Raw genomic sequence first — 27,885 nt, 5'->3', positions numbered from 1 at the left:
GGATATTTTGATGGAAAGCGACTGGTTGGTAGACCTGGACGTAGATTGGAAGATATCAATAGGGACTTTAGAAAAATATGGTGGTAGGCTGTTGACTGGATTCCTGAGGGCCAGGACAGATATACGTTTTTATGGCTCCAGAAAAGGCGAGGAATTTCTTGTATGGCTAAGAGAATAACATCTAAAAAATCTTGTCCATGGAGATAGCTCGTTAGTTTGTTCGTCAGTTAATTGGTTCTCCACAGACTATAATATAAAGTTGTTCTAAGGTACACAGAGTGTACCATTTAAATCGCAAACCCAACAAAATAACTTTCTGCGATATGATTCGTATAGAAATACATGGTAGGAATTAAGTGTACAGCGTAACATTTAAAGCGCGTTCAGAAATTTCGTCTGTAAAATTAAAGAATATGTTGGCTATAACCACGTTATCTAAATGCCAGTAAAATGTAAAATTATTGTATTAGTAAGCTGAAGTTGAATCACAATGAGAAATATCATTTGTCAGTATACAAAAGAAACTAATTTAAATACAACGATATAAAATCTTTTTTATTTTAATTTGAAGTATTGCTAACGCGAGAAAAATTTGAAATTGTTTTTCAAATGAATTTTTTGTCGTCTTGTGCCTCCTTGTTTTAAAAGAAAAAAAGTGTCCATTTTTTCGTAAGGTAGTTTACTGATGGCCGATTACAGTGGCCGCGCGGTCTAAGGCGTGAACCGTCTTCACCCGCTCAAACACTGGGATCGTGAGTTCGAATCCCAATCAAGGTATGGATGTGTGGTGTGTGTGTGTTTGTTTTGTGTTTGTGTTGTCCTGCGTGTAGGTAGCGACCTTGTGGCCGGCTTATCCCCCGTCCAAGGAGTCCTACTGGTTATGTACGAGGTTCAAGAAACTGAAAAAGCGGCCAAGGTCCAACAAGGACTGTAGAGCCACAAATATATTGATAAGACAAGATGTAGGTTTCTTATATTTGTCATAGTTTTATACGATGCACAAACTGAATGAAACATGACACAGTTCGTATATTGTACATTTCTGTGCGTAATTTTCGAAGTACTAAAATAAATTATTAATTTTCCGAGTTTCCTACTCCAAAAGGAACAACTTTTGACTGATATATATATGGCGTGCAAGTGGAAAAAAATGTGAATTGCACGTACAGAAAGTGATTCCGGTTTTCGTGTTTACTTTTGTGTGATGACGTAATAGATTCCTGGACTGACGTCACGTCTGTGACCTTCGGAACACTATTAGTGTGGGGAAGGCTATATATATAAGAAAACTATATTCCTGCAACCAAGAGGCCTCTATCTGGTATTCCCCGTACATACAATTGGAATACCGTATTTTTAGCTACTTGAACACACCACTACGAGTGAGTTACCTTACAGCAAACACAAATGGAAATGCATCAAGACATAATCTAGTGTAAACATATTCCGTTACCATGGTTACTATAAAACATACGAAGTTCACGTACCAATTGTCGTTAACGGTCATAATGCTTTTCTTATGGAGGAAATAATGGGACATAAATTGATTGGAACCCACGTACATTGCGGCAAAATCATTAATCTTCCCGCCGCTGTCTCCCCAAAAGGGGCATCTCTGCTTTGCCGACTTTTCTGTGACCTACACGGAACACACTGAGACAGACAGAAAGACGGACTGATGTTTCGCCATTACATATACAGAATCTCCCAGGAGGAAATTTGAATATTTTGGCAGCTTATAGTGTCGGTCATACTTACTTACTCATGGAGCTGAGCCCTTCTAGAGGAGCCGCCAATTCTGCAGCTACTCAAGAATTTCCCAGCATTTTATGGAACCCGAAGGTTCATCACCGTGTTCACAAGAACCCTCCACTGGTCCCTATCCTGAGCCAGATCTATCCAACCCACACCATCCCATCCTCCTCTCCAAGATCCATTCTAATATTGTCCACCCACCTACGCCTTGCTCTTCCCTGTGGTCTCTTTCCTTCTGGGTTTCCCACCAATATCCTATACGCATTCCTCGTCTCCCCCATTCGTGCTACATGACCTGCCCACCTCATCCCCCTTGACTTGATCATTCTAATTATACTTGGAGAAGAGTAGAAGTTATGAAGCTCCTCATTATGCAGTTTTCTCCAACCTCCTGTGACTTCGTCTCTCTTCGGTCCAAATAGTCTCCTCAACACCCTGTTCTCAAACACCCTCAGTCTATGTTCATCCCTTAATGTCAGAGACCAACTATAGTGTCGGTCATTCTAAGCAAAAAAGTGTATGTGTACATATGTCCTGTTCCGTTTCTTGATTTTCACCGGACTACAAGGTGTTGTATCCCGTACTATTATACTCTTTACATTTCTGCGGATTATTAATTTCGATGATAGAAGTAAATAGTTCGGTGAATAAAATTTCAACAAATTTTAAATTAATTGCCCTCATTTATCATTAGTTACTGCATTCAGTTTTGTTGCAACGTGCCGCCATCTACGGGTAAATAAAAGCAAAACGAATATTATTTCATTAATTTCTAGTAACTATGTAACCGATGTGTCATCTATATAATATATTCGTATCTCTATAATATATATAATATGGCGTATAGACCAGTTGGTAGGCAAAAACCTCGAAAGAACAAGACAACACCCATCGCTATGCAACGGCGCTGTAAACTCGCGTCAACAAGAGATTTACTATCTTCATTGGTTGCACCCTGTTGTGTGTTTTATATATATATATATGAATTATGTCAACCGTCAACACAACAAATATACTCAGTTTTATACTCGATTTTTATTCTTGCTATATGTTTCGTCCGTACAAGACCATTATCAGGCAGGTATATATGTATATATAAACAAATTCCGGGGCCGTAGTCCACAAGCGAACTATACCGACCGAACGACCGCCGCTTGTCGGCGAAGTTAGTGGTAACTTTTGCGGATAGAGGGTGTCACGTGGTTAGTGCAACGAATCCCAAAGGCCGTTAATCTCGGTTCTCTAGACCGGAGTCGCTATTTCCTTGAAATAACTCCTCAGTTATCCTCACGAGGCTGAGTGAACCCCGTTCCAGACCCACTACTACAAAAAATCTGGTAGCGCCAGGAATCGAACCCGGGACCTCTGGATCTGTAGCCGGGAACTCTGACCACCAGACCACAGATGCGATGGTTTTATATATATATATATATNATAAGATAAGACATCTACTGTTGGCAACAGTGTTTTATACTCAATCCGTACAAAGGGTATACAGGGAAGACAGTTTAGGCGATCCAGTTAGTTGAAAGATAGTTCTGCACGGGAGGCTGTGAAGATAGAACCTGAGCGCGTGGAGCTGAAGAATCTCCACTGTTATAAGCCGTTGCCAGGAAACGGCTAGTGAAAGCACAGCAGGATGGAAGAAGGCTTAGCGGGTGCTGTGATGATTTGCAAAGTGTGGATATTTAGCGATGGCGCTGTAAATACTTGTAGTATCGATTGGTGTGTATAGGTGGTCAATAAATCCATTCACCAATCCCAACCCCGTCTGAAGCCACTCCTTAGTTGTGACAATATGCACGTACGAGTATGTATTTCTTTTCCTTTGTTTCATCCCTGTTTCTTTTCGTTTTATTCCTTCTCTTTATTTTGTCTTATTTAATGGTCTTTATTATTCTGCCTTTTCTACTCTTTAATTCTTAATTCCTACATTTGTCACAGAGTCTGAGGTCGGCCATTACATATTTTCCTTCTCCTTTAGGTTTGTGTTTATTTATCTTCTTTCCCTGTTCATTCATTCTCGTCTTCATTTCCGGCTGCATTTTTGCTTCGTCACTGTTCAGTTTATTGAGACTGTGTTTGTGTTTTACTATTCCTGTCGTCTAGAATATCCTGCAATAAGGCCCTGATAGATGTTCACTAGCATTTTTTTCCTTGGCACTACAGCCCCAGTTGGTCTAGGCCTACCTCCATAAACTTCTCCGTTCACTTCGGTTTTTCTAGATCTTACACATTCGGTAGGACTCCTTGGGCGGGTGATCAGCTCGTCGCAAGGCCTCTACCTGTACACAAACACAGAAAAACGCACACACACAAACTAAACATCCATGCCCTGAGTGGGATTCGAACCCACGATCCCGGTTTCCAAGCGAGCGAAGACGCTCGGCTACCGATTTACTAGCATTTCGGAGGGAAATTTTGTCTCCATCTTCAATGTATAAGAATGGCCCTACCTTCCAAAGGTACTTCGGCTAATACTCTATTACTGCGATAATGAGGCATATATTTTACACATTCTTTCTGTTGAAAAATTGAGACGCGTTATAAATTCGAGGAATTTGCAGCTTTCTAATTTTGTTTCCCTGAAACAGTCATTCAAAACTGGATGCGCCTTAAATTTGAGGGCGTCTCATACGTATTCGAAGTAATTCGGTGTGAACCAGTGCTATATATATGGCATTATATCTGAGTAAAAGAATAGCATTTATTTTCACCGCCATGAAAACATCAAATCTCACAGTTCTACATCACTATGCTACAAGCCAGAAGGTCGCGAATTCGATCCCCGATGAGGTCATTGCCTTTCTTCAATTTATCTAAACCTTCCAGCCGCACTATGGACCTGGGGTCGATTCTGCCTCTAACAGAAATAAGTACCAAGAATATATCTGGAGTAAAGGGCGGCCGCGTGTAAGGCTAACAACCTCACCGCCAACTTTGATCCGATTGTCTAGAAAATGTGGGAGCCTCGTCGTCTCACAACCCCATGTGCCTTCACGACCTGTTACAGGGATACCTTTACCTCTTTCTCACACTTTTGAATGTATTACATTTTTTCATCCAATCCTTACTAAATTACTTTCTATTTTATTTCCTTTATATTTTCATTCTTCCCATTCTGAAGCAAAGAATACAATAAATCAATCCCGTGTTTTGTAACTACCACGTCCATCCTCCAGAATTCAAACCTGGTTTTCATCCACAAGAGAGCCCACCGACATCAGCCCGTCATGTTGACTGTTCGCGCTCTACGTTACGTTATCTCTGCAAGCCAACTCCATATGTCGCCTCTGATAATTGTAAAACGTATTAGCAACTGTGGGTTTAATTAACAAACGTTTAAACAGGTCGCCTTTCCTCTCAGTCAGCTTACAGTCCAAGCTACACTGTAATAGAATATTTTAGTTTCCAGTTACTGCCTAATTGCCAGAATTGTAAGAACCACTTCTCTAATCACCAATTCATTTTAGTCGTTACCAACAATAATTTTAGTTTTAATAACCATGAAAGGAACCCTGTTTTGGAATGGTAGTGGTACTTCTTGGGATGTGATCCCATGCACTCTGGTAAGCATATTGTAACAGGAGAACCCACTGCATAAAGAAGTGTTACTCCCTATGTAACGCATTGTCAAGACAGTGCGTGGCAACCAGCGTCCATTGCTAGTTAACAGCTAGCAATTCCTAGGTAACGAATTGTTTCAGTCAGTAGCATGACAACAATAGCGTCCATTGCAAATCAACGGCTAGGTAAACATACTGTGACATGTTGCGCAACCAAGGACCCCTACTTCCCTAGCGGCACGTGGCGGTAACGTAGCGCTCGCGTAATAGGCGAGTCATCACCCCGCCACTCTCCCCGCGCGGACGTGCCGAGCGGAGCCGAAGTGAGCCGAAGTTAGCCGAGTCCCCGCAACCTTGTAACTATACAACGCGAGTCAGCAGCGGTGACGTAACAGGATGACGTGGCACTCATTACGCAACAGGCAAGCACTGCGACTATATAAGTGAGCTGCACAGCAGCTACGGGTCAGTTGTAACGTAGCAGTCGCAGAGTCGTAATGTGGCCATCACCGAGGTTAGTTCCGAGCAAGCCTACGAGTAAGTGTGTTATCAACAGTTCTCCAGTGAGCAGACCACAGTTGGAGTATAGCAGCCGTCGCGGAAAGAAGAACCGGACGTGTGTGTGATTGTGTAATTGGGAGTGTGTGATACAGTGATACATAGCTCCCCTACTGTAAACGTGTAGACTACTGAACACAGAGTGAACTGATTTGCGCAACATGTCACAATACATTCCTGCAGTAACGAGAGAGTCGTTTGCATGACAGCAAGGAAATTTAACGATTCGACATGGTGCGCCAGGAACCTACTTCAAGGAGCTTACACCAGATATGACCAACCTGTACAGACAGAGGACGTGTGTGTGGGGGCAGAAGGAAAATTTTTCAATAACATGTTATATGTTCGAAATATACACTTGACGAAAGGCCAAGTGTATTCATAAGAAACAAACCTATCTTCTCGTCAGAGAGGATGTTACATTAGGACTATTAGAGCAAGAATTCAGTTGGAAAAGAAAAATCTCTGGTCGTGAACCTCAAGCGGCCTGACGCAAAGACGAACTGATTGTTGGTAAACCACCAGTCGTAAAGTAAATTTTGACTTTGACACTGAGACGAGACCTGAGCGGAGATCGGATGAGAGGCCGGAGAGAGAATTGGGAGAGGAAGAGAGATAACCGGGAGAGAGATAAGATCAGAACAGAAACAAGCGGCGCAGTTACAGTGAACATTAGAGTGTGATATTGTTCGTAGTTACGAAGTGTTATAATTATCGTGTATCATAACCGTCTGTAGTTCCGCCTGATGTAATTCTCCAATAACACGGCTTCGTCTAAATCCGTAACCGAGTAATTATTTGTCACGGAACCCCGGACACGTGACACTAATGTTAGCAATAGTTTCTGAACAACCAATCCGTTTCTGTCTCCTCTTTTTAATGCTTCTCATTCGCCACCTTCTTTCTTATGTTTATTTTGTTATGTTGCTTCCCGGCCCTGTCAGTTTCTGCACTCTGTAGCTTCGAGTGACAGGGTGGTAGAGCCGACAGTTATTTGGAAATAAACCCATCGTGGCCAATCGAAATTCTTTCCCGAAGAATGCAGGGCAACACAGCAATGGTAGCTGATGGATCCTGTGACAGTAACAAATCAGAATTTTATTCAGGAGGAAATTAAAAGGAGATTACATTTGGGTAATACTTGCTACCATTCAGTCCGGAACCTTTTTTCTTCTCGTCTGCTGTCCAAAAACATAGAAATTAAAATATTCAAAATTATAATTTTGCCTGTGGTTCTCTATGGGTCTTGGTACTTGGTCTATGACAGTAAGGGAGGAACACCGACTGAGGGTGTTTGAGAACAGGGTGTTGAGGAGAATATTTGGACCGAAGTGGGATGAAGTGACAGAAGGTTGGAGAAAACTGCATAATGAGGAGCCTCATAACTTGTACTCTTCTCCAAGTATAATTAGAATGATCAAGTCAGGTAGGATGAGATGGGCAGGGCTTGTAGCACAAATTGGGAGAAGAGGAATGTATGTAGGATATTTGTGGGAAAGCCAGAAGGAAAGAGATCACTAGAAAGACGGAGAAGTAGGGGAAGATAATATTGTCACGTATTCATGTCTCACTATAGATGGGGCATGGATTGGAGAATGGATTTATTGACCATCTATACACAGCACTCGGAATTACAAGTAATTACAGTGCTACCGCTGATCTCCACAATTCATAAATCACTATTAAGGTTTTTCCCAGCCTGCTATGTCTGCAACAGCCTTTCCCTAGTAACGGCTTCTAACAGTGGAGATTCTTCTGCTTCCCGCGCTCAGATGCTCTTGTCACAGCCGCCCGTGCAAAACTCTTGTCAACGGTCAACTCAAATCTAGCGCCGTCTCTTCCCAGTCTCCCTTGCAGACCTCACTCAACTCCCAACCCTCAACTAATTCACTCAGCCGTCCTGCGGTACTGCTATATAGCCTTGGGGCGAACACAACAGGAAACATCACCTCCAACAATTTTCTATTATTATGGGCGGTTGCCTATCGATTTCCCGGATATTGTTGACGCGTTTACCGACTGTTATCAAGCAACGCATGTTCCTTCTTGCGATCGTTGCATAATAACTTTACTACCCGCTACAATATTAAAACAGTTCTTTGAGATATGAGATGGGTCGGCATGGACTGGATTAATCTGGCTCAGGATTGGATCCAGTACATGGCTCTTGTGAACAAGGAAATTAACCATCGATTTCCATAAAGTTCTTTGAAATTCTTGAGTGGCTAAGTGACTGAAGGCTTCTCATGAAGGGTTCAGTTCCATGGAGAGCTAATATGTCTAAAAGAACTCAGGAAAATCGAGAAAAACCATGAAAGAGAATATCTTGTTTCCCAGCCGAGATTCGAACCAAACACCACCCCAATACAAGTTTACAGTTCTAGCATTACACCATCCTGCACTGTCTTATATGTGCCCTGTTTTGAAGCATTACCGTTCCTTACCTCGAGACTGCGCCGCATTTCATATTCACATTGATTGGATGTGTACTGACCAAGGCTCATAGCTTCTTACCTTTTTCCTCCTTAATAATGACATGATGTCATGTTAACCAGACACGCCAGCGTTTTTAATACATGGAACATGTTACATGGCGCCATTTACTGAACACTATGAACAGTTACGACAGTTCATAAAACCTGGATTACTCCTATGAAAGTTTTATGTCACGGGAAAGTTCAGAATTTTCCTGCTTGTCCAGTCCTCACTAAAATTACCCAAGTTCCTGTCTTACCCTCACTGACTACTCTCGTAATATTCCTGAATATTTTGCATATTTTGAAAATCTGTAAAAAGTACACCCATTCTCTCACTTATACAGAGAACATAAAGTGAATGTTTCACAGTCGGTATAGAGATTGGGGTTCGATTCCCGGTAGTGGCAAGAGATATTTCTCTCCTTCATAACGTCCATAACAACAATGGGCCCCACTCAGCTTCCTATCAAGTGGGTACTCCTGGTTATATTCCCGGGGGTAAAGCAGCAGGAGCCTGAAGTTTATTTCAGTTGGTCTTTTTATAACCCGTTTACACGAACCGAGTAGAGAACACCTTTTCTAAGGGTAAATCATTTGTTACATGCGTATCCGTTGCTGCGTAACTTGTTTACTGAGCCATTGCATAGAAACGGCTCTGTTTTATTGCTTATCTCGCGGCCATTGCATAGTAACGGCTCTGTACACTACAATATTATTACCTGGAACAAATTAAATCTTTATATGTGTTAATGTACTTCAAGCTATACCTCACTTCCGCCGTTAGTTTTCAAGAAGTGTTTTTAATTAAGGTTTAGAATGTAAATGTAGAATTTTATAAGGCTTCATTCTGGTAGTCACATAGAAGCTATGGAAACAGGAAACATGAGGAATGTATAATACAATGCAGGACTTGTTAGAGCAGAAGTAATTTGATCACTTTGATTGCAAGATGTGAGCTGAGCTTCCCTTAATTAACATTGCTGCATTTTGTCATTTCGCTATAAAACTGACTTTCCTATCTTTGTAAGATTTCAGAGCTATGATGAAAGAAGATGAACATTGTAATATTATTATGTTAAAAGATATAATGGTCCAATATTTGAAGAGTCGTGAGGAAACATTAAACCAAATTAATTACTCCGTAACTTATACGTATAACGTTCCATACGATAGAGTTAAAAATTGAACTTAACAGTTTCACGAGAATAATAAACCCCACGTTAATTGTATATACGCAAATGATGAGTGAAGTTTTATCAGAGTTTGGAATTACACTTCAAAGAAACGACCAATCTAAACGGAAACGAGCTGCAGTGCCAAATTATGTGTGAAATTATTATGAATTATTAAGTCAAGGAAAATAAATTAGCATTTTGCTTTGTGTAAGTTGCATGACACTAACAGAATCGTTAGTGATTTCACAACCACTGTCAGTATATTCAATTGAAACTATTACTGGAAGGCAAACAGACGCGCTCACACTGGCCCACACGCTAACAACATTTCTTAATGTAAAGCCCGCGCCATAGCTCAAGCGGTTAGTCGCTGGCTTTCCACCAAGTCGGCCCGGGTTCGATCCCGGGTCTGGTCAAGTCGGATTGTGGTGAACAAAGTGGCGCTGGGGCGGGTTTTCTCCGAGTACTTCGGTTTCCCCTGCCAATCTTCATTCCACCAAATTCTCCATCATCATAATCACCCGGGGCAGGTACAACAGGCCAATCAGTGGCCTCTGTGCCGAATGGACCCAGTTGGTCTCCCCCCCACTAAGCGAATTCTTGATATAACATTGAAAGGGGCATAATAAATCGGTTTTGTAAGATCAGTACACCTTGCCGATACAGACATATGTAAACTGTATTTTTTCAGAAAATGATTTTGCTGTTCGTGATATTTACTTATGTTTAATATCCTTAGGATCTTGGATTCAAACACGTAACCCTCAGAACGAAATTCTTCTGATGTGTGCCATACGAGGAGAAATATATAGAAGTACTTAAACGGCTTAACTGTCCTTTAAATTTTCCGTACACAAAAATTTCGTTACAGCAGCTTCTTGAACACAGTACCAAGTTACGTCTTAAATTAAACTGAAAATTCATCACCATTAATCAAGTTGTAAATTGTTTTCATTGCCACGGTTAGTGTAAAACTCAATGAAGTGTGTCTAGTTACTGTTCTCCCGACTCCAACGTCATTACGACCCGAAAGAAATAATTTGCTGGAAATGTGCAAAAATTTGGATTGGAGTCGAACCCATGCAAGTAACACCAAAATCAACAAATCTCGCAGGGTTTTATTTCCAAAAGAAACATCTTTTGTTTAAAATTTTTTTCTATAAAGCGACGTTTGGGAGTAATAAAAAGGGATCTATAAACAGAGAGCAGTAATTTGCTACTGGCCTTCGTCAGCATAGTCTTTCTTGGTTTCGAGTCCCGTCAAGACCCATAACCATAGTTCTGTTCCTTCCATTATGCATATGTGTTGTTAATTAGCGGAAGTGTGGATAATGGTACCAACTTTCCGAATTTCGCACGTCTGTTTTGCTGCGGGCGTCATGAATATGGTAGCACATAGAAAACGTAGGCTTCAAACTCAACACTTTCCGATAAGTAGTATCGTGTTTATGGCAACCAGATTCTTTTTGCAAGTTCGAATTTAATTTGACAACTTAAAAATGCAATTAAAATGTATTAACTTTGTTGTTTACTGCAGTAATTGCAATGTGTTTTGGATTTCATTTGTATCACAGTCTCTTACAGCTGTGAGCAATCCTAATATGGAGTTCTCACTTGTGGTTATGAAGATTTCTGGCCATGTAGACCATTTAAAGTCAACTGACGTTTCGAAGGAATATATTGACTCAGATTAATGGCCGCAGGATAAATTATAAACGAGCCTGAAACGCGTTCTATTTGCTACTTGCTTTATGTTTGTTTCCTCCGAAACGTCAGTCGACTTTCAACGGACTGCATAGTGTTAAATTCCAGAAGGCAGAGCTCTTCGCTCTCGAAAATATCCACTAATCTGAGATATCTTATCGATGGGGATTTTGAATCTGCCTCTCTTAATGGTCCCTTCAGACGTCTGACAATGATGAGAGGCCAGTACGGGAATTCAATAAACGGTAGTCCCCCTGTAAAAATTCATTGTTGAATGTGATATTAAATGCTGTGGAGTTAGCAGGATTTGTCCTTCCCAGATGGGGAATGTTATTCTGGAACAGGTCTGTAAGGAAGGCACCTGTCAGTCATTCTCTCTCTCTCTTTGTCTCTCAAGAAAGGAAAAACGGATATTAAAGAAGCGACGGGCTACAGAACCATAAATCCTCATGATGTAAAAGAAAATTAAACGTGCGAAAACTCGCTTCGAGAAAGTACGAATTAATGTACAGTCTGAGCTTTGAAGAAAACATGAGCATGAGAGCGGGTGAGGGACAAGGATATTCTCTTTTCATCTCTGAAAGAAAAAATAAAAAGAACACCTGAATTGCCGCTATATTGTCTATAGCTGTCTTGGGTTCTAGAAAAGTTGCAACAACAGATGTCTCTGCATATCCTACTGGCAGATGATTAACCAAAGTGTTACTTCAAATCTGTGTTTATATTAAAGTCTTTATATATAGACAGCCTCTGTGGTTTAGTGGTCAGAGTTCCTGGCTAGAGATCCAGAGGTCCCGGGTTTGATTCCCTGCGCTACCAGATTTTCTCAGAAGTAGTGGGTCTGGAACGTGGTCCACTCAGCCACGTGAGGATAATTGAGGAGCTATTTCAAGGAAATAGCGGCTCCGGTCTAGAAAACCGAGCTCAACGGCCATGGGGATGCGTTGCGCTGACCACGCGACACCCTCTATCCGCTAAAGTTTGCACTAACTTCGCCGATAAGCGGCGGTCGCTCGGTCTGTATACAACAAAGGAGTGTTTATGCACTTGGTCGTCGACTTACGACCTATGCGACTTACGACCGGCCGCACTTATGACCAAAAAAAAAAATGAAAAATAAAAGACCATTAAAAATGTAAAAGTTTTTAGAAATAAATTATAAAGATGATAAAAAGATTAGAAAAGTTAAAAAATACTGTTAATAAATATATGGCCGACATACGACCAGTTCGACTTACGACCTGTCAGTCAGAACGGAAGTCGGTCGTAAGTCGATGACCAAGTGTATTTGGTTACTGAAAGGTAACAGCTGTGTGCTCTTAGCCACTTGTTCATCCGAAATGTTTAAATTTATTATTTCTAACGTATCTAATTATTCACATTTCTTTTTCTCACACTTTCTCTTGACAATACTAATTTCATACCGGAAATGAAAAAAAAAATATTGCTTCTTAATTTCTGTAAGTGTATACTGTTACCCGACTTTCCCATGCGCCCTTAATTCTGGGATTACCTCAGATAAGGCTATCGACTTGCTAATTTCAGTATCTTTAGTATTTCACCTAAAGTAGTATCGCAATTTTTTTAGCAGATAAAAATCCAGCTATATTGATTGACTATTTAAATATTTTTATCCAGAATTTCATTCTGAAAGAGACGTATTCTTGAAGATTTATATCCATTGGGATGGGTTCTAATTATCACGTGTGTGTAACCATAGACGGATTACTGATTGGTGAATGAATTTATTGACCGCACACACACCACTCGTTACTACGTACAAGTACTTACAGTGTCACCGCTAGTCTCCATAATTTACAAATCACTACAGCACACGCTAAATCTTTTCAGTCTTATTTCACTAGTCGTTTCCAGGTAACGGATTTTAACAATGAGATTTTTCAGCTTCTATGCTCACGTCGTCCCCAGTGGCTAATACTCCACAACTTGCCTCATTCATCAATGCTCTATAATCTCGGCACGGACAGCATAGAAAACTCCGTTTCCAGCAGTACCTCTATTGTATCATGTAGATGCGTTGCCGTAGGAACACGTTTGTTCGAGAAGGCGTTACTCACTAACGGCTGCATGTCTTTGCTTATCTCGCTGTCGTTGCCCAGCTACGACTCTATATGCTTCAAAATGAATGTTACATCACCCGTTTTTATAACGGCCGGGCTGTCCCCATCTACGAGCACGAATCAAATTGAATTAGGTAAAATTTCCTCCGATATACGCAACCGGAAACGAAATTCATCTTATCAGTACATCGACCAGTATTCCTTAGAAGTATGTATAGGTTAGTTTTCAAATACTGTAGAGTATTTTGTAAAGTCTATCGTTATGTAGGGAATTGGCGGAATGTGATTCTTAATTAATGTCGGGATTTCCATGGCCTATAATTCTCAAACCGGAAGCAACAAAATAAAACTGTATACGTTGAACTTGTTTAGTATTCGGCAGTGTTGATTCCATAAATAATAAAACGTCTTGAATGATACTTTAGTATTTTTAATGCTATTTGAGTGGGACTAAGTCCCTTGTACTGCGGCCATTTGTGGCCTATTGTACCAGCCCCAGATGATAGGTGAGGGTGATTATGGAGCAATTGGTGGAATGAAGATTGGCAGGGGAGACCGAAGTACTCGGAGAAAACTTGCCCCAGAGCCACTTTGTCCACCACAAATCCCACTTGACCAGATCCTGGTTCGAACCCGGGCCGCCGCGATGGAAGCCAGCGACTAACCGCTTGAGCTATGGCGCGGCCCACACTTTAGTATTATATCAAGAGTTTTGTTTCGTTATTTCCGATTTGAAAATTATAGGCTACGGAAACCCCGACAATAATTAGGATCACCATGTGTACCTAGGGCGCTGTGACCGCCTCTCAGTTCATCAGCCGTGAACCTGCAATGAGACGCTGTACAGTCTAGCCAATAACAGCAAACCAGGAAATGAATAATTATAAATCTGTGTGTATATGAGAACACCGGAAACATTAAAGCAACACAACTCATTAATTTACACTTGCCTCAAAAAATGGGAGACATTAAACAAGAATATGTTTCCATCTTTTGGTTACTTCCAGAGTAATTTTCGCTATTAAACTTTAAATAGAAATTAGTTTCTCAGTTACTTTCCAGGAAATGAGAACACTTGCTGAAGTCTGTTTTATGCTGTGTAATAAAGTCATACATTGAGTGACTGTTTTATTCCTGGACATCAATAAAATTCCTACCATAACTGGTGGCAGAAGTGGGTTTCCTCTTTCTCGTGACTTAGAGGGAACATTCACGAACAAAGTAATGATGCTTTCAGTACCACTTTAACTTCAGAAACATTCTTCATTGAAAACAGCGGATGGTTATTTTACGTTTTCGCTCTTTCACTGTAATTACGAGGCAGAGTCAGTAAATTGGTTACAAATTGAAGCAAAACGGCTGTAATGGACGTGATACGGGTTCTATGTGTATCACTAGGTAGCAGCACAATGCAACTTCATCACAGTCTAGATAGACGCGCATGAGCATGTTGAGGTGGTGGTTTCAGTAGTCAAATGACGACCGTGCTTGAGGAGTATACTACAGGAGAGCAGCGTTCTATTTTGCGTTTCTTGTGTGCAAAAGGACTCAATGCAAAGGATATTCATAAATAAATATTTTCTATTTATTTTTGGAAGTGTTTGTCTCGTAAAGCGGTTCCACCTTGGTGGCAAACGTTTCCCTGATGACGAAGATTTTGAAACGGAGATACAGAAGTGGCTGAGACAACAGTCAAAAGATTTCTGTGCTGCTGGTTTCGACGCATTGGTAAAGCGCTGGGACAGGGGTATCAGTATTGGTGGAGGATATGTCGAGAAATAAATGTATATCTTTCAGGTTCGAATATCACATGTTTCACGTTTTATATCAATTATTTATTTCTTGACTGTTCCTCGTAATAATTGATGTTAATTTTACTCTTTGCTTGTTACATAATCTAGTTGTGGGCTTTGTTGCGACGTTTTGGGGGTACATGCTGCCTGCACTTCGACCCTGTGGATAGAGGCAGCATGGAAGTCGAAAGCTTCTGTAACATCACCTACTGTCACAAGGTGGAAAAATACCCAAGATCATAATATCTCCAATTAGTTTCGAAACGTTTGACTTAAAAATGAAAGTTTATCAGAGGAAAGAACATGTGCAGTGAACGTACGTAACCTTTCCTGAAAATAAATCCATGGATAAAGCCTATTCTCCTTATTGCATATAAAAATCGCCGAAAAAATGTACATACTGCGACGTATATGGGTGACTCTAAACGTAGTTTGGATTGTTAATTTGATTTATTGATTACTTGCAGAACGTCGCTATAACAGCTATAGCTTTATCGGTAACTCACACACTGCAGTCCACTTCTCAGCGTGCTGGGTCTTCACCAGTCGTTGTCTGGTAACGGCTTCCAATGGCGGATATTCCCCTTACTCTGGGGTCCCCAACTGTCCCCGTGCATCAGCTACCAGCTTCTAACAGCAGCAGCTCACAACGACCGAACCTCACTGGCCCTATGACTCACTCACTCACTCACTCACTCACCAACTCACTCCACTTCACTCAACTCAACTGCACTCACTAATTTTTCTGTTTACAACATCTAGGCGCGGTCCGCACAGAAAACACCGTTCTTCTGTTGCTGTATCCGCCGTCGCTTGCCCAGCAATCGGCACGGACCGTGCAGAAAACAAGGCTTCCCGGCTAGCCCATTGGCGCGTTTTAGGAATCTGTTGCCTAGCAACGGACGCTGTGAACAGGGTCACCACCTATCAACGGGTCTACATGCTACAATGCTTTATTATGTACAGTATTCACATACAACTGATTCCGTCTAAATTGCTTATGGAACGGTTTCGAATATTGCTCGGCTGACCACAGTTTACTGAAAACCGAAAACAGGGATTTTTTTCATGTTAAAGCGATTATAGACAATCCCCATTTCGACTTGGGATCATTAGTACGAATAACGTTGTTTCCTTGAAGATGACACCCAAGCGGGTGGATTTAGAGGTTATTAATATTTAATAACAAATGCGAGAAAATCAGCGTTTTATGTGTTGGGGCCCATTTCAAGGACCATTATTTTTAAAAGGCTCATATCATCGGGCGCCAACTTATGGTGAATAAACTCCTATATGCCGAAAATGCACAAAAGACGATCCACTGTTCAGTCGCTAGCGAGACGTACACATACATAACATTCCAAAAAGCACTTGTTACGTATTCAGACGGAGAATGAGATAGGCAGGGGCACGGGGTACCGTAGTTGGCTGAGGCACTATGCTACAAGCCGGAAGGTCTCGGGTTCGAGTCCCGATGAGGTCATGGGATTTTTTCAATTGACCTAACCCTTCCGGCCGCACTATGGCCCTGAGGTTAACTCAGTCTCTAACAGAAATGAGTACCAGGAATTAATTAAATAATTTTCCTGTTGAGTAAAGCGCGGCCGGCGCTTAAGGCTGATATCCTAACCGCCATCTTTGAGCCGATTGTCTAGAAAATGTGGGACCCTCAACGTCTCACAACCCTATGGGCCTTAACGGCCTGTTACAGGGCTAGCTTTACTTGTTTTTACTATGAGATAGCCGAGTCATGTAGCACTAATGGGGGATAAAAGGAATGCATGTAGGATATTAATGGGAAAGCCAGAAGGAAAGAGACCACTAGGAAGACAACGACGTAGGTGGCTGAAAGATTTTAAAATGGACCTTAGAGAGATAGAATAGGATGATGTGGACTGGATTGATCTGGCTTAGAGCAGGGACCAGCGGAGGGATCTCGTGAACACGGTAATGAACCTTCGGGTTCCATAAAATGCTGGTGAAATTCTTGACTAGCTGCACAACTGGCGGTTTCTGAAGAAGGGCTCAGCTCCATGGAGTTGGTTATGTGTTTAGGAGGTCTCAAGATGTGTTCATCCGTAAAGATCTCGAAATTAATTCCTACGGTAATCACAGCACTTCTTCATTCGCACTACGCACGAGAAGAAGTAGTGAATCGGGATAGTTCACTCAGTTATAGTGACGGGCTACGGGCTGGAAGGCCGGGGTTCGATTCTCAGCAGAGGTAAATGTTTCTCTTCTCCACAGCGTGCAGGCCAGTTCTGGGACCCACCGAGCCTCCTATCCCGTAGTTACCGGCTGCTCTTTTCTCTTGGGGTAAAACGGCAAGGGCGTGAAGCTGACAACGTCCATCTGGTGCGAGGCTAAGAATGGTGGAGCAATACCTCCACTCCCCCATGTATCTTCATGACATATTTCTTAATTAATTAATCACAAGAACAATTTTATTTTTCTCTCTTTAGGAGAATCTGTGAGGTGAGAGCTCTGAACTTACCCAGTTTCCGGTTAACATAGGTTGTGTAATACATTAGAGACTAGTTCAGTGTATCATGGCTATTCTGTGAGTACTGATAATATTTTGAAGCGATTGTGTGAAGTTTAGTTTAATATATAAAAGAGACGGTTTAAAACTGAGTGTGCGCGTTATTCGTAAGAGAATGTGATAAAAGCCAGCTTCGACGCATTACTGGATATCTTATATGAGTGGCAATGAATATTCAAGAAAGCATGAAAAGTTAAAAAGTCCAAAAGCTTTTTATATAGGATTTTAGAGATTTCCTGTTGAATTCTCACAGCAGTTTACATTAGCAGGACTGTAATAAAATTTTAATTTTTGTGATAGAGGCCTCAGAATGTGTGTTGGAACGTTGCGTCATGTTCTCAGTCTCACGGATGAGAAATTGTATACCGTCACAGAAGTTATAGTCTCTTCAAATTTGTGTCACGGTACAACATTAATCATCTGTGAGTGAACTTGTCTGGGGAATAACAAATGCGATACTTTATCTTTTTGCAGTAGCATATTTTTTACGTTGAAGATCTATGTATTTTTTACTACTTTTTGTACGATCTCTCCATATTTTGACACAACCTTAAAATAATCTGTGACTTCAATTTCGGCTAATAATTTCGGAATCGTCCTCACGAATTCATAAGAAAGTTCCTTTTTGCAACACTTTTACCTACTTTTATCACTAATTATTTTGACACCCCTTTCCGGTGGGTTATCTTATGCTATCAGTTGCTAGAATATATAGTATTTTGACATGTAGACCCGTTGCTAGTCAACGACCGTGAAACAAGCAACTATATAACTGCCGTTGATAGATAACGGCTCCGCAACAGACACGAACGCAGTAAATCCAAAACAACAATAATGTGAAGCGGTATTTTCGACGCGGTCCTTGCCGATGTGTTATAAGCTGAACAAGTTAGGAGCTAGAGTTGAGACACATGCCCGTGTGGAGGCGGGTTCGAATACCTCCACCGTGACCATGCGAGTCGTAGGAGGCGACGAAAAGGTAAGTCTCAAATTTAAGACAGCAAAATATGGTCACGAGTTCCAAGGGACTCGGACTCCAGAGAGACTGCGCTGGCAAGGAGCAGCAGCATATACAAAAGACAGACCCGTCCTCTCGTCAGAGAGGGCATCCCACCCAAAAAAGAAAAGACCGTAACTGTCAAACAGCAATAAAGATCTTGTCGCAAGCCTCAGATGGGTGCTTTATGCCAAGATAGACTGGCCCACTGACCGTCGGTCGTAAAATGAGACTCAGACTCGAGACTCAGCTAGAGCTGAGTCAGACAATTGCTGGGGTTAATTCGTTGTGAGCTGCTGCTGTGAGAATCTGGTAGCTGAGGCCGGAGACAGTTCGGGAACCCAGAGGAAGGGAGACGTCCGCCGTTGGAAGCAGCTGCCAAGCAACGGCTAGTGAAGATTGTAACCCACTGAGAAGACCTAGTGTGACCTGTAGTGATTTGTGTAGTAAGGAGTTCGAATACCAATCCAGTCACTCATACACATGACAGTATCGCATGGTAGGACGAATTTTAAATTAGAGAATGTTTGAAAGAGAATTTGTTTTAATGACAGACGAGGCCCATGTCAACATTTCAACCGAAATCTTCGGAAAATATAAATTTAGAATGTTAGGATGTTACCTCTGGAAGTGAATAGCTGAGGTTTCCGCCTGCTTCTACAGATTTATTGCCTGCCAATATCTTCCTCCGAAGCGCCAGTCTTTCTTTGATCTTCACGAAGTTACAACACAGAATAACGTTCTCTTCAAACAGAACGATATATCAACATTTGGGAATAAAATCGAAAATGTTAGCTGAAAGAACATTAATTTCTCTATTTGTCTTTGTGACCGCCTCTGTCACCTAGCGGTCAGAGTTCTTGGCTACAGATCAAGAGGTCATGGGTTCGATTCCCGGATCTACCAGATTTTATGAGAAGTAGTTGGTCTGGAACGGGATCCACTCGGCCTCGTGAGGATATTTGAGGAGCTATTTCAAGGAAATAGCAGCTCCGGTATAGAAAACAGAGATTAACGGCCGTGGGGATCCGTTGCGCTGACCACGCGACACCCTCTATCCGCTAAAGTTGGCACTAACTTCGCCGACAAGCGGCCGTCGCTCTGTCGGTATAGTTCGTTTGCGGACTAAAAGCACGCAGTTTGTTTTGTTTTGTATTTGACTTTGTATGCACGGGCTCGATTCCCGATGAGGTAATTGGATTTTTCAATTGACCTAATTGTTCCAGCCTCACTATGGCCCTTAGGTCGACTCAGTCTCTAACAGAAATGAGTACCTGGAATCTTCTTGAAGGGTAAAGCACGGCCGGCGCTTAAAGCTGATATCACCGCCATCTGTGAGCCCATTTTGTAGAGAAAATGTGGGAGCCTTGATGTCTATGAACGCTATGGGCCTCCACGGCCTGTTACTGTGTTAGCTTCGCGCATAAGCCTGACAACCTCACTGCCATCTGTGAGCCGATTTTCTAGAAAATGTAGGGGCCTTGACGTCTCACAACCCTGTTGGCCTCCACGGCCTGTTACAGGGATACCTTTACTTCGTTTATTATTACTATTATGTTCGAGACTTCTCTACTTTTAGCGTTCGTCCCTCAAAAAGACACTGTCCCTCTTCTAGGTGCGCCCTTGCTACCAACGTGGTGGGTAAAGATCTCGACATATTTGCAGACGGAGCGGTTTCTCTGAATCATATTTTACAAGCATGTACCAAACCTTTTACGGTGTTACTTGATTAGTGTTTTCATTCACTACAAATATGTGTTACCTCGGCTAGCTTTAATTATTCTTATGTAATTGGTTTTAATTTATTGACTGGTTATTAATTTTATTAATTTTATGCTATCACTCACTGGTGTCTTATCTTAGTATTTAGTTACTAACAGTATTAGCAACATTCGTAATATTTCATAAATGTATGTATATATTTCAGTCTTCTTTAGATCTATGTTCACAGATTTATTTGTCGTATTTGTATTTTGTTTTAATTATTTTGTACCTTATATACTCGTGCTAACTTTGTAATTGGCCGCTGGGCTGTTAAGTTATTGCACGTAAATAAACATGAATTGAATTGAATTGAATTGAATTGAATTATTATTATTAATATTATTATTATTATGCTTGGTAACTGAAGTGGATTTTCAGCTTCTCAAAATGGCTGTTAAGATTTAGTGGCTGTTAAGCTCTTTCATGGATTAACAGGCCTTAAATTTTCTTCAATTTACCTTTTATTTTGAAATTGGTTGTATAACGACGCTGCCAACGTCGCTACCATATAGCGTCTATAATTCGTCTTTATGCCTGTCTCTTCGGCGCTTTCCTTGCGCCTTCTGTGTAACTCAGCTCTTATCTGAACGATTCCACACTCGGAACATTACGACATTGCAGTTTGTTATGTTTGATAGGTACAAGGTATGAATTCCAGCCGACAGACTTTATAATGATTAAAAATGTTATTTCCTAGAATGTGATGATTTTAAGTTCAAAAGATCAATATATTGTAACGTGTTTGGAGTACATTATGTGTACTTATAAGTTCGTGCAAACGTTTTGGGTGAAACAGTTTCTTGTACCTTCAGGGTAGCTCTAAGGCAGCACATTCCTACTGCGGATATTTGTGTAGCGGTAAAACTTCACGTATTGCGAGAATCTTCATAACTTATAATCAACTCATGGGTAATGAGATGGTCATGGCATGCAGCACGAATGGGGATGAGAGAACTGCATATAGGATATTTATGGGAAATCCAGACGGAAGGAGACCACTAGGAAGATCAAGAAGTAGGTGGGTATATGATATTTAAATGGATATCATAGAGATAGGATGGGATGGTACGGATTGGATTGATCTGGCTCATGATAGGGACCAGTGGAGTGCTATTGTGAACGCGATAGAATGCTGGAAAGTTCTTGAGTAGCTGGACAATTGGCAGCTTCTCAAGAAGGGCTAAGCTCCATGGAGTTAGTTAGCAGTAATGTTCTAGACTTGTCTTCGGGAAGACCTTGTTTCGAATCTCGGAAGGGACACTGACTATTTGGCTAATTTTTTGTTGTTTTTTCTTTCTCTCCAGATAATTAAATAAATGTACTTTGATTAGGCCACCGTCGTTTCCTTTCAAATCCTACCCGGCTTATATTTTGTGACACGACGTCTGAAGTGTGGAAATTTCGACAGGGATGTAGATGTTTGTAGTACGACCTTTAAGGGCTCAATAAATCGAGTCACTAATTCAAACCCCTTCTATAGTCACACATATATAAGTGAGAATATCATCTTTTCTTTGACTCTACATTGTCTGAGATCCTCGTAAAATATTCTTCCCACTAAAAGCACTTTATTCCAGATGCTTTGACTTCTGCCCTTGTAGAAATATTATGACGTAGGCAACTATTGTGCTCTCATAATTTCGCTATTGTATTAGAGGCGATGGAAGTTTGGGTCAATTTGTAATTACAACTTTCGTAATAACACGAAGTCTGGCGAAGTTTAAATTACTCTAATTTTCGTTACATAAAAGGTATCTCAGCAGAAAGGAAATATGTTTTATACTTTGTTGAGAGCATCTGACAGCAAAAGGCTGAAGTAATTATCTCTGGTTTTACACTGTTGCCAGGCGCGTCCGTCAGTTGCTGAGCCTTCCTGTGGTCGCTTTTCTATTTTTGACTATTTAATGTCAAGTTTTCTGTAATTAATATTAGTCGCTGGTGACAACAATATGAATGTCATGTTCAGTAATGTTCATATAATGTTGCTGAGCAGTTTCCTTGAATTACTCAGGCCTACCGTGATGGAAAATAAAAAATAAACACCAATTTGTTTTTAGCCCAATACAGTTCCCATTACATTTGATTTACTTCTATATAAACGGTGTAGCTTAACGTCCGCTACGCGCCAGTTGCAATGTGTTCACTACAACGCCGATAGAGGTGCCACTTGACGTCTTGAAAATTTATTTATTCATTTAACTGCAGGAAATCTGTAATTGTCTGGGTGTGGCTTTATTGGATTAAAACATGTAGGTAGTTTCAGTATCAGACAGATGTCATTGGTTGCCGACCTCTACGTATCACTCGGTAACGTATGAAGGAAGGGTTTTGCGGGAGAAATGAAAGGAAATGAAAATGTACGATATTGTTTTGCTTCTCACCAAGCGATGTGTACATCAATGCATTGTACACAATAGCACAGGATAACAAGTACAGCACAAGCCGATGATTTGGATGAAAATATTGCCTCCATCTTCAGGGTCGAAAATTGAGACGATAATTACCACTATCGTGAACCTAGAATTAGGAAGGTATTCATGCTAAAAATGTCAGATTTTATATTTTTGTGATCAGCTTACACAACATACAAAATTTGTTCTATTTCATTTAGATTCAATTGTCAATATACCCGCGCCGTATCGTATCCATGCGTTTTTGCATCTGTGGACGTATGTGCGGTTTAATATGAATTAGTGAGTGTTTCCCGATGTTGCAGTAGCACTGTGTCATTCGGTGAAGGGCGTTTGACTTTTTAGTGGTAAGCCAGTCACTACACTCAAACCATTCGCAAAATCGTTGCTAGGGACGTCACAAGAATGTCTCGTACTACCAAATACAGGCCGTGTTTCCGCACCAGGTCCCTCGGTTGCGCATTACGAGTACGGTGAGATGCAGGGGTGTAGTGGTTGCAGCTGCATTGTGGAAGGGAGGCTGACGTAGGGCAACTAAGGCCCTGTTCTAACCCGTGCAGGGGTGTAGTGGTTGCAGCTGCATTGTGGAAGGGAGGCTGACGTAGTGCAACTAAGGCCCTGTTCTAACCCATGCAGGGGTGTAGTGGTTGCAGCTGCATTGTGGAAGGGAGGCTGACGTAGTGCAACTAAGGCCCTGTTCTAACCCATGCAGGGGTGTAGTGGTTGCAGCTGCATTGTGGCAGGGAGGCTGACGTAGTGCAACTAAGGCCCTATTCTAACCCCTGCAGGGGTGTAGTGGTTGCAGCTGCATTGTGGAAGGGAGGCTGACGTAGTGCAACTAAGGCCCTGTTCTAACCCATGCAAGGGTGTAGTGGTTGCAGCTGCATTGTGGAAGGGAGGCTGACGTAGTGCAACTAAGGCCCTGTTCTAACCCATGTGGGGGTGTAGTGATTGAAGCTGCAATGTGGAAGGGAGGCTGACGTAGTGCAACTAAGGCCCTGTTCTAACCCATGTGGGGGTGTAGTGATTGAAGCTGCAATGTGGAAGGGAGGCTGACGTAGTGCAACTAAGGCCCTGTTCTAACCCATGCACATTCTACAATCTTTACCACATCAACTGAGCATTCTGCAGAGAACGACCTAGAATTAAAACGTAGGCTGTATATCTAAACATATTACCATGATATATGAAGGTACTGACTTATGGAAAAGCATATCATGTCTATGGTGTAGCATTGATTTTGTTCCTCTCCTTCACTGTGACTTAATTATAAATTAATAATTAATTTTAGGTGAAAATGACAAACTTGGAAACTTGAACAACATGTATAATTTTAAGTGTACTAAATTGACAATAATGAAGATCATATTTTGTAATATAAATTTAAGGGTATATTGTAGCGTGTACCGTCATTGCTGGGCAACGACGGTTAGATGGACATATATCAGGGTCGTTTCTGGGAGACGGCTCGATTAACAATTTACCGTTGCCGGGTATCGGATTCGTAATACTGCAGCCAGTTGGACTACAAAAATATATAAACGGGGTGTTTTTTTAATTATTTAATTCGCTTAGTGGGGGATGGAGTCCAACTGGGTCCACTCGGCACGGCGGCCACTGATTAGCCTATTATAGCCTGCCCAGGTGATTATGTTGATGGAGTATTTGGTGGAATGAAGATTAGCAGTGGAAACCGAATTACTCGGAGAAAACCCGCCCCAGGGACACTTTGTCCACCACAAATCCCACTTTACCAGACCCCGGAATTGAATCCGGGCCGCCGCGGTGGGAAGCCAGCGACTAAAGGATTGAGCTATGGCGCGGCACTAAACAGAGTGTTACTGCGTGGTCCATGCTGAGATGTTATAAGCAAGGGACAAGGTTACAGCTGTCAGTTGATAGTCCAGTTCTGAAATGGTCGTCAGCCGGGAATGGCGTGAACACGTGAAGCTAAAGAATTTTCACTGTTAGATGCAGTTGCCAGGGAACGGTTGGTGAAGACACAACAGGTTAAGAAGGCTTAGCGGGTGCTGTGGTGATTTTTGAATTGTGGAGTGGCGCTGTGATTGCTTGTAATTCCGAGTTGTGTGAGTAAGTGGTCAATAAATCCATTCACCAAACCAATTTCCGTCTATAATCACACACGTACTACGTGACAATATTCATGGAATCATTTTGTGCCTTCTGGTGATACTGACCCGCCACTTTCAGGAAGGACAAACACAAAGTGATGAATGAGAATACAATTTATCTAAGGGACATGTAACAGATGCATAAAATAGCTTTTGTGCTTAAACCTTAAATTGAATTTTCTTAATTATAAACCCATTGCAGGAAGATAATTGAGATGGGCTGAGATACGAAATACAAAGACACTCTTGGAAAGTTACAAAGGACTTGAGAATTTCTTTTGTGGGCTCAGGATAAGGAACAGTAGCGGATTTTTATGATTTCTGTAATTTTAATATCACATCCATTTATTCTTGGTACCCCTTATCATCCCATTTATTGCTGAACAGTGTAGTTGATGCAGTGTGATTAAACTTCTTTCCCTATCCTGTTGCAGTGTCTACAAGAAATGTGTCCATTTTGTGTCCCGAGCTTACCAACGTGACGTGTGCTTACAGATGAGGTAAGATTGTCGTACTGCAACTTGGGTAACCATTTAGAGCACTGGACGTTTCGAGAAACACCCAGCACTTCAGCATACAGACTTAGAGAAATGTGAGACTATACACTTCGGGCGTATTTTTCTAACTTTTTGTCTTTTCTGCTTACAGTCTGTGAGGTGCGGTGTAGAGTTGTCCTTGTGCTTTTTCTTTTAAATTCGCTTAGTGGGGGGTGGAGTCCAACTGGGTCCACTCGGCACAGCGGCCACTGATTGGCCTGTTATACCTGTTCCGGGTGATTATGATGATGGAGAATTCAGTGGAATGAAGATTGGCAGGGGAAACCGAAGTATTCGGAGAAAATCCGCCCCAGCGCAACTTTGTCCACCACGAATCCCACTTGACCAGACCAGGGATCGAACCCGGGCCGCCGCCGTGGAAAGGTCGACTAACCGCTTGAGCTATGACGCGGCCTGTGTCCTCGTGCTTAATTACATAGTTAAGCATTATGCTACGAAGACTTAAGGGGGATTGGAGGCATAGCTCCACCATTTTTTACCTCGGAACTAGATGCTTACGGGCTGTAATTAAGGAATTTTTAATAAATTTATATTTCTGTGTGGAACAAAAAATGACGATAATAATGAGTCCGTAACCATGGGAACGACAATTGTTTACAATGTATATTTTTACTTTAGATAACTTATAAATTATGTATATGTGACATTCTAAATAATTGCTGGAATACAATTAAAAGTTTTATTTTGATGGACGCAGAAATTCTATGTCGCATCGTATTTTATGAACGTTTATGTATATTATATAATATGCATACAATATATACACAAGTATGAGAATTTATATGTCGCAGTATCCTGAATTATATTTAAAGACACTATCATCATTACTTTCCTATTTGTACTACCCTCCAGTAGTATAAAACAAATTCCGTGGCCTGTAGTCTGCAAGCGAACTTTACCGACCGAGAGACCGCCGCTTGTCGGCGAAGTTATGCCAACTTTAGTTGATAGAAGATGCCGCGTGTTCAGCGCAACGGGTTCCCACGGCTTTTAATCCCAGTTTTCTAGACCGGAGCCATAGCATAATTTGAATTTAAAAAATTTAGGGATTTTGTTTATGAAGTAACAGACGCCTTGCAGAAATCTTTTTTCCTCTAGCCTTAAGACCGTTGTAACCGACTCTGGGCATTCTATTTAACTGTTCTCGGACAAAATGTCCATCACTGTTGCCCGCTGGTCCTCGTACCGTTTACAGTCCCGGAAGATGTGTTCCTCTTTTTGCAGCCCCACCACCACACTCGCATTCAGCCGTGGTCACAAAGTTAAATCTGTTTAGGCTTACTTTAAGACTGGAGTGGCCTGCTCTTATATTGTTTATTCACACAAAGGCACGGCGGTTCATTTTTATCTATCGGAACAGAAATGATGAAACGTACCAGGAAAATTGGGTTTGCAAAGAAGTGTAACAGGCTATAGCTCAGTAATCAGAATGCTAGCACGACAGGTAATAACGCTGACATTGAGGAAGAAGCTAAATGAAGTAGGCCATAAACACTATGGCAGGAGGAAAACGCTGAGTCGGAGAAGGCGGTAGACCTGAAAGAGTCAACCCCTTCTCCATAAACAGCCAATAAGTGGGCCACACCGACCCGAATTTACGTCAGAATGGGCGGGCTAACACACCCCGGAACCCAACGAATCAGCAAAAAGAGGGTACATAAACCCTAGAGGAATCAATCAAAAAACCTTTTGACTTTTGACTTTTTAATATTATTAAGTGACATAGAGTTCAGCCAGAGGCTATCGCCGAGAGAGCGATGGCAATGAGTGGGTGTTGGTTGGTGATGGCGAGCGTCTGTTTCTTCAGCTAAAGTAAGTGAACCAACTTCATATAGCCGTGAACAATAAGTGTGATAATATTGAAGTGCAACCCCGAAGAGAGAGAAAGTGCAAGCTAGATGGACTAGGTTCACTAAGAGATACAGAGGCGTAGAATACCCGACAGCAGGGTGGCAGGAGATAGAACAAATGTGGTGCTACAGGGTCATTATTAAATGTAATACGAACCGACAAACGTCGGCAAAGTGTGTATATAGTATTGTGACATGTTGACCCCTACCTCCCCAGCTGCACGTAGCGGTAACGTAACGCTCGCGTGATAGGCGAGTAATCACCCCGCATCCTGGCAGCTATGCGCGGTGACGTCACGAGCGGAGCCGAAGAGAGCCGAGCGGAGCCGAAGATAGCCGAGCCCCCGCAACCGGGTAACTATGCAAGGCGAGTCAACAGCGGTGACGTAACAGGATGACGTGGCACTCATTACGCAACAAGCAAGCACTGCAGCTATATAAGTGAGCTGCACAGTGGCTGCAGTCAGTTATAAAGTAACAGTCGCCGAGTTGAAACATAGCAGCCTGCGAGTGTGCGATACTT

The 27,885-nt window shown here is 41.7% G+C and overlaps 1 protein-coding gene across 2 annotated transcripts in view; it reads left to right on the top strand.

Moving 5' to 3' along the window:
- LOC111865127 (GTP-binding protein Di-Ras1) overlaps nucleotides 1-27,885 on the top strand; it is a 333,795-nt gene that overhangs the window by 41,658 nt on the left and 264,252 nt on the right. For both annotated transcript variants that reach the window (XM_023852892.2, XM_023852882.2), the window contains exon 2: nucleotides 25,390-25,455. The gene's annotated coding sequence lies outside the window, so the exon portion shown is untranslated. The remainder of the gene's footprint in view (nucleotides 1-25,389; nucleotides 25,456-27,885) is intronic.

This window comes from Cryptotermes secundus, unplaced genomic scaffold, assembly GCF_002891405.2.
Source record: "Cryptotermes secundus unplaced genomic scaffold, Csec_1.0 scaffold719, whole genome shotgun sequence".
In the NCBI taxonomy this organism is placed as follows: domain Eukaryota; kingdom Metazoa; phylum Arthropoda; class Insecta; order Blattodea; family Kalotermitidae; genus Cryptotermes; species Cryptotermes secundus.
Note: the sequence above shows the minus strand (reverse complement) of the source record. Positions and strands in the feature narration are given on the sequence as shown.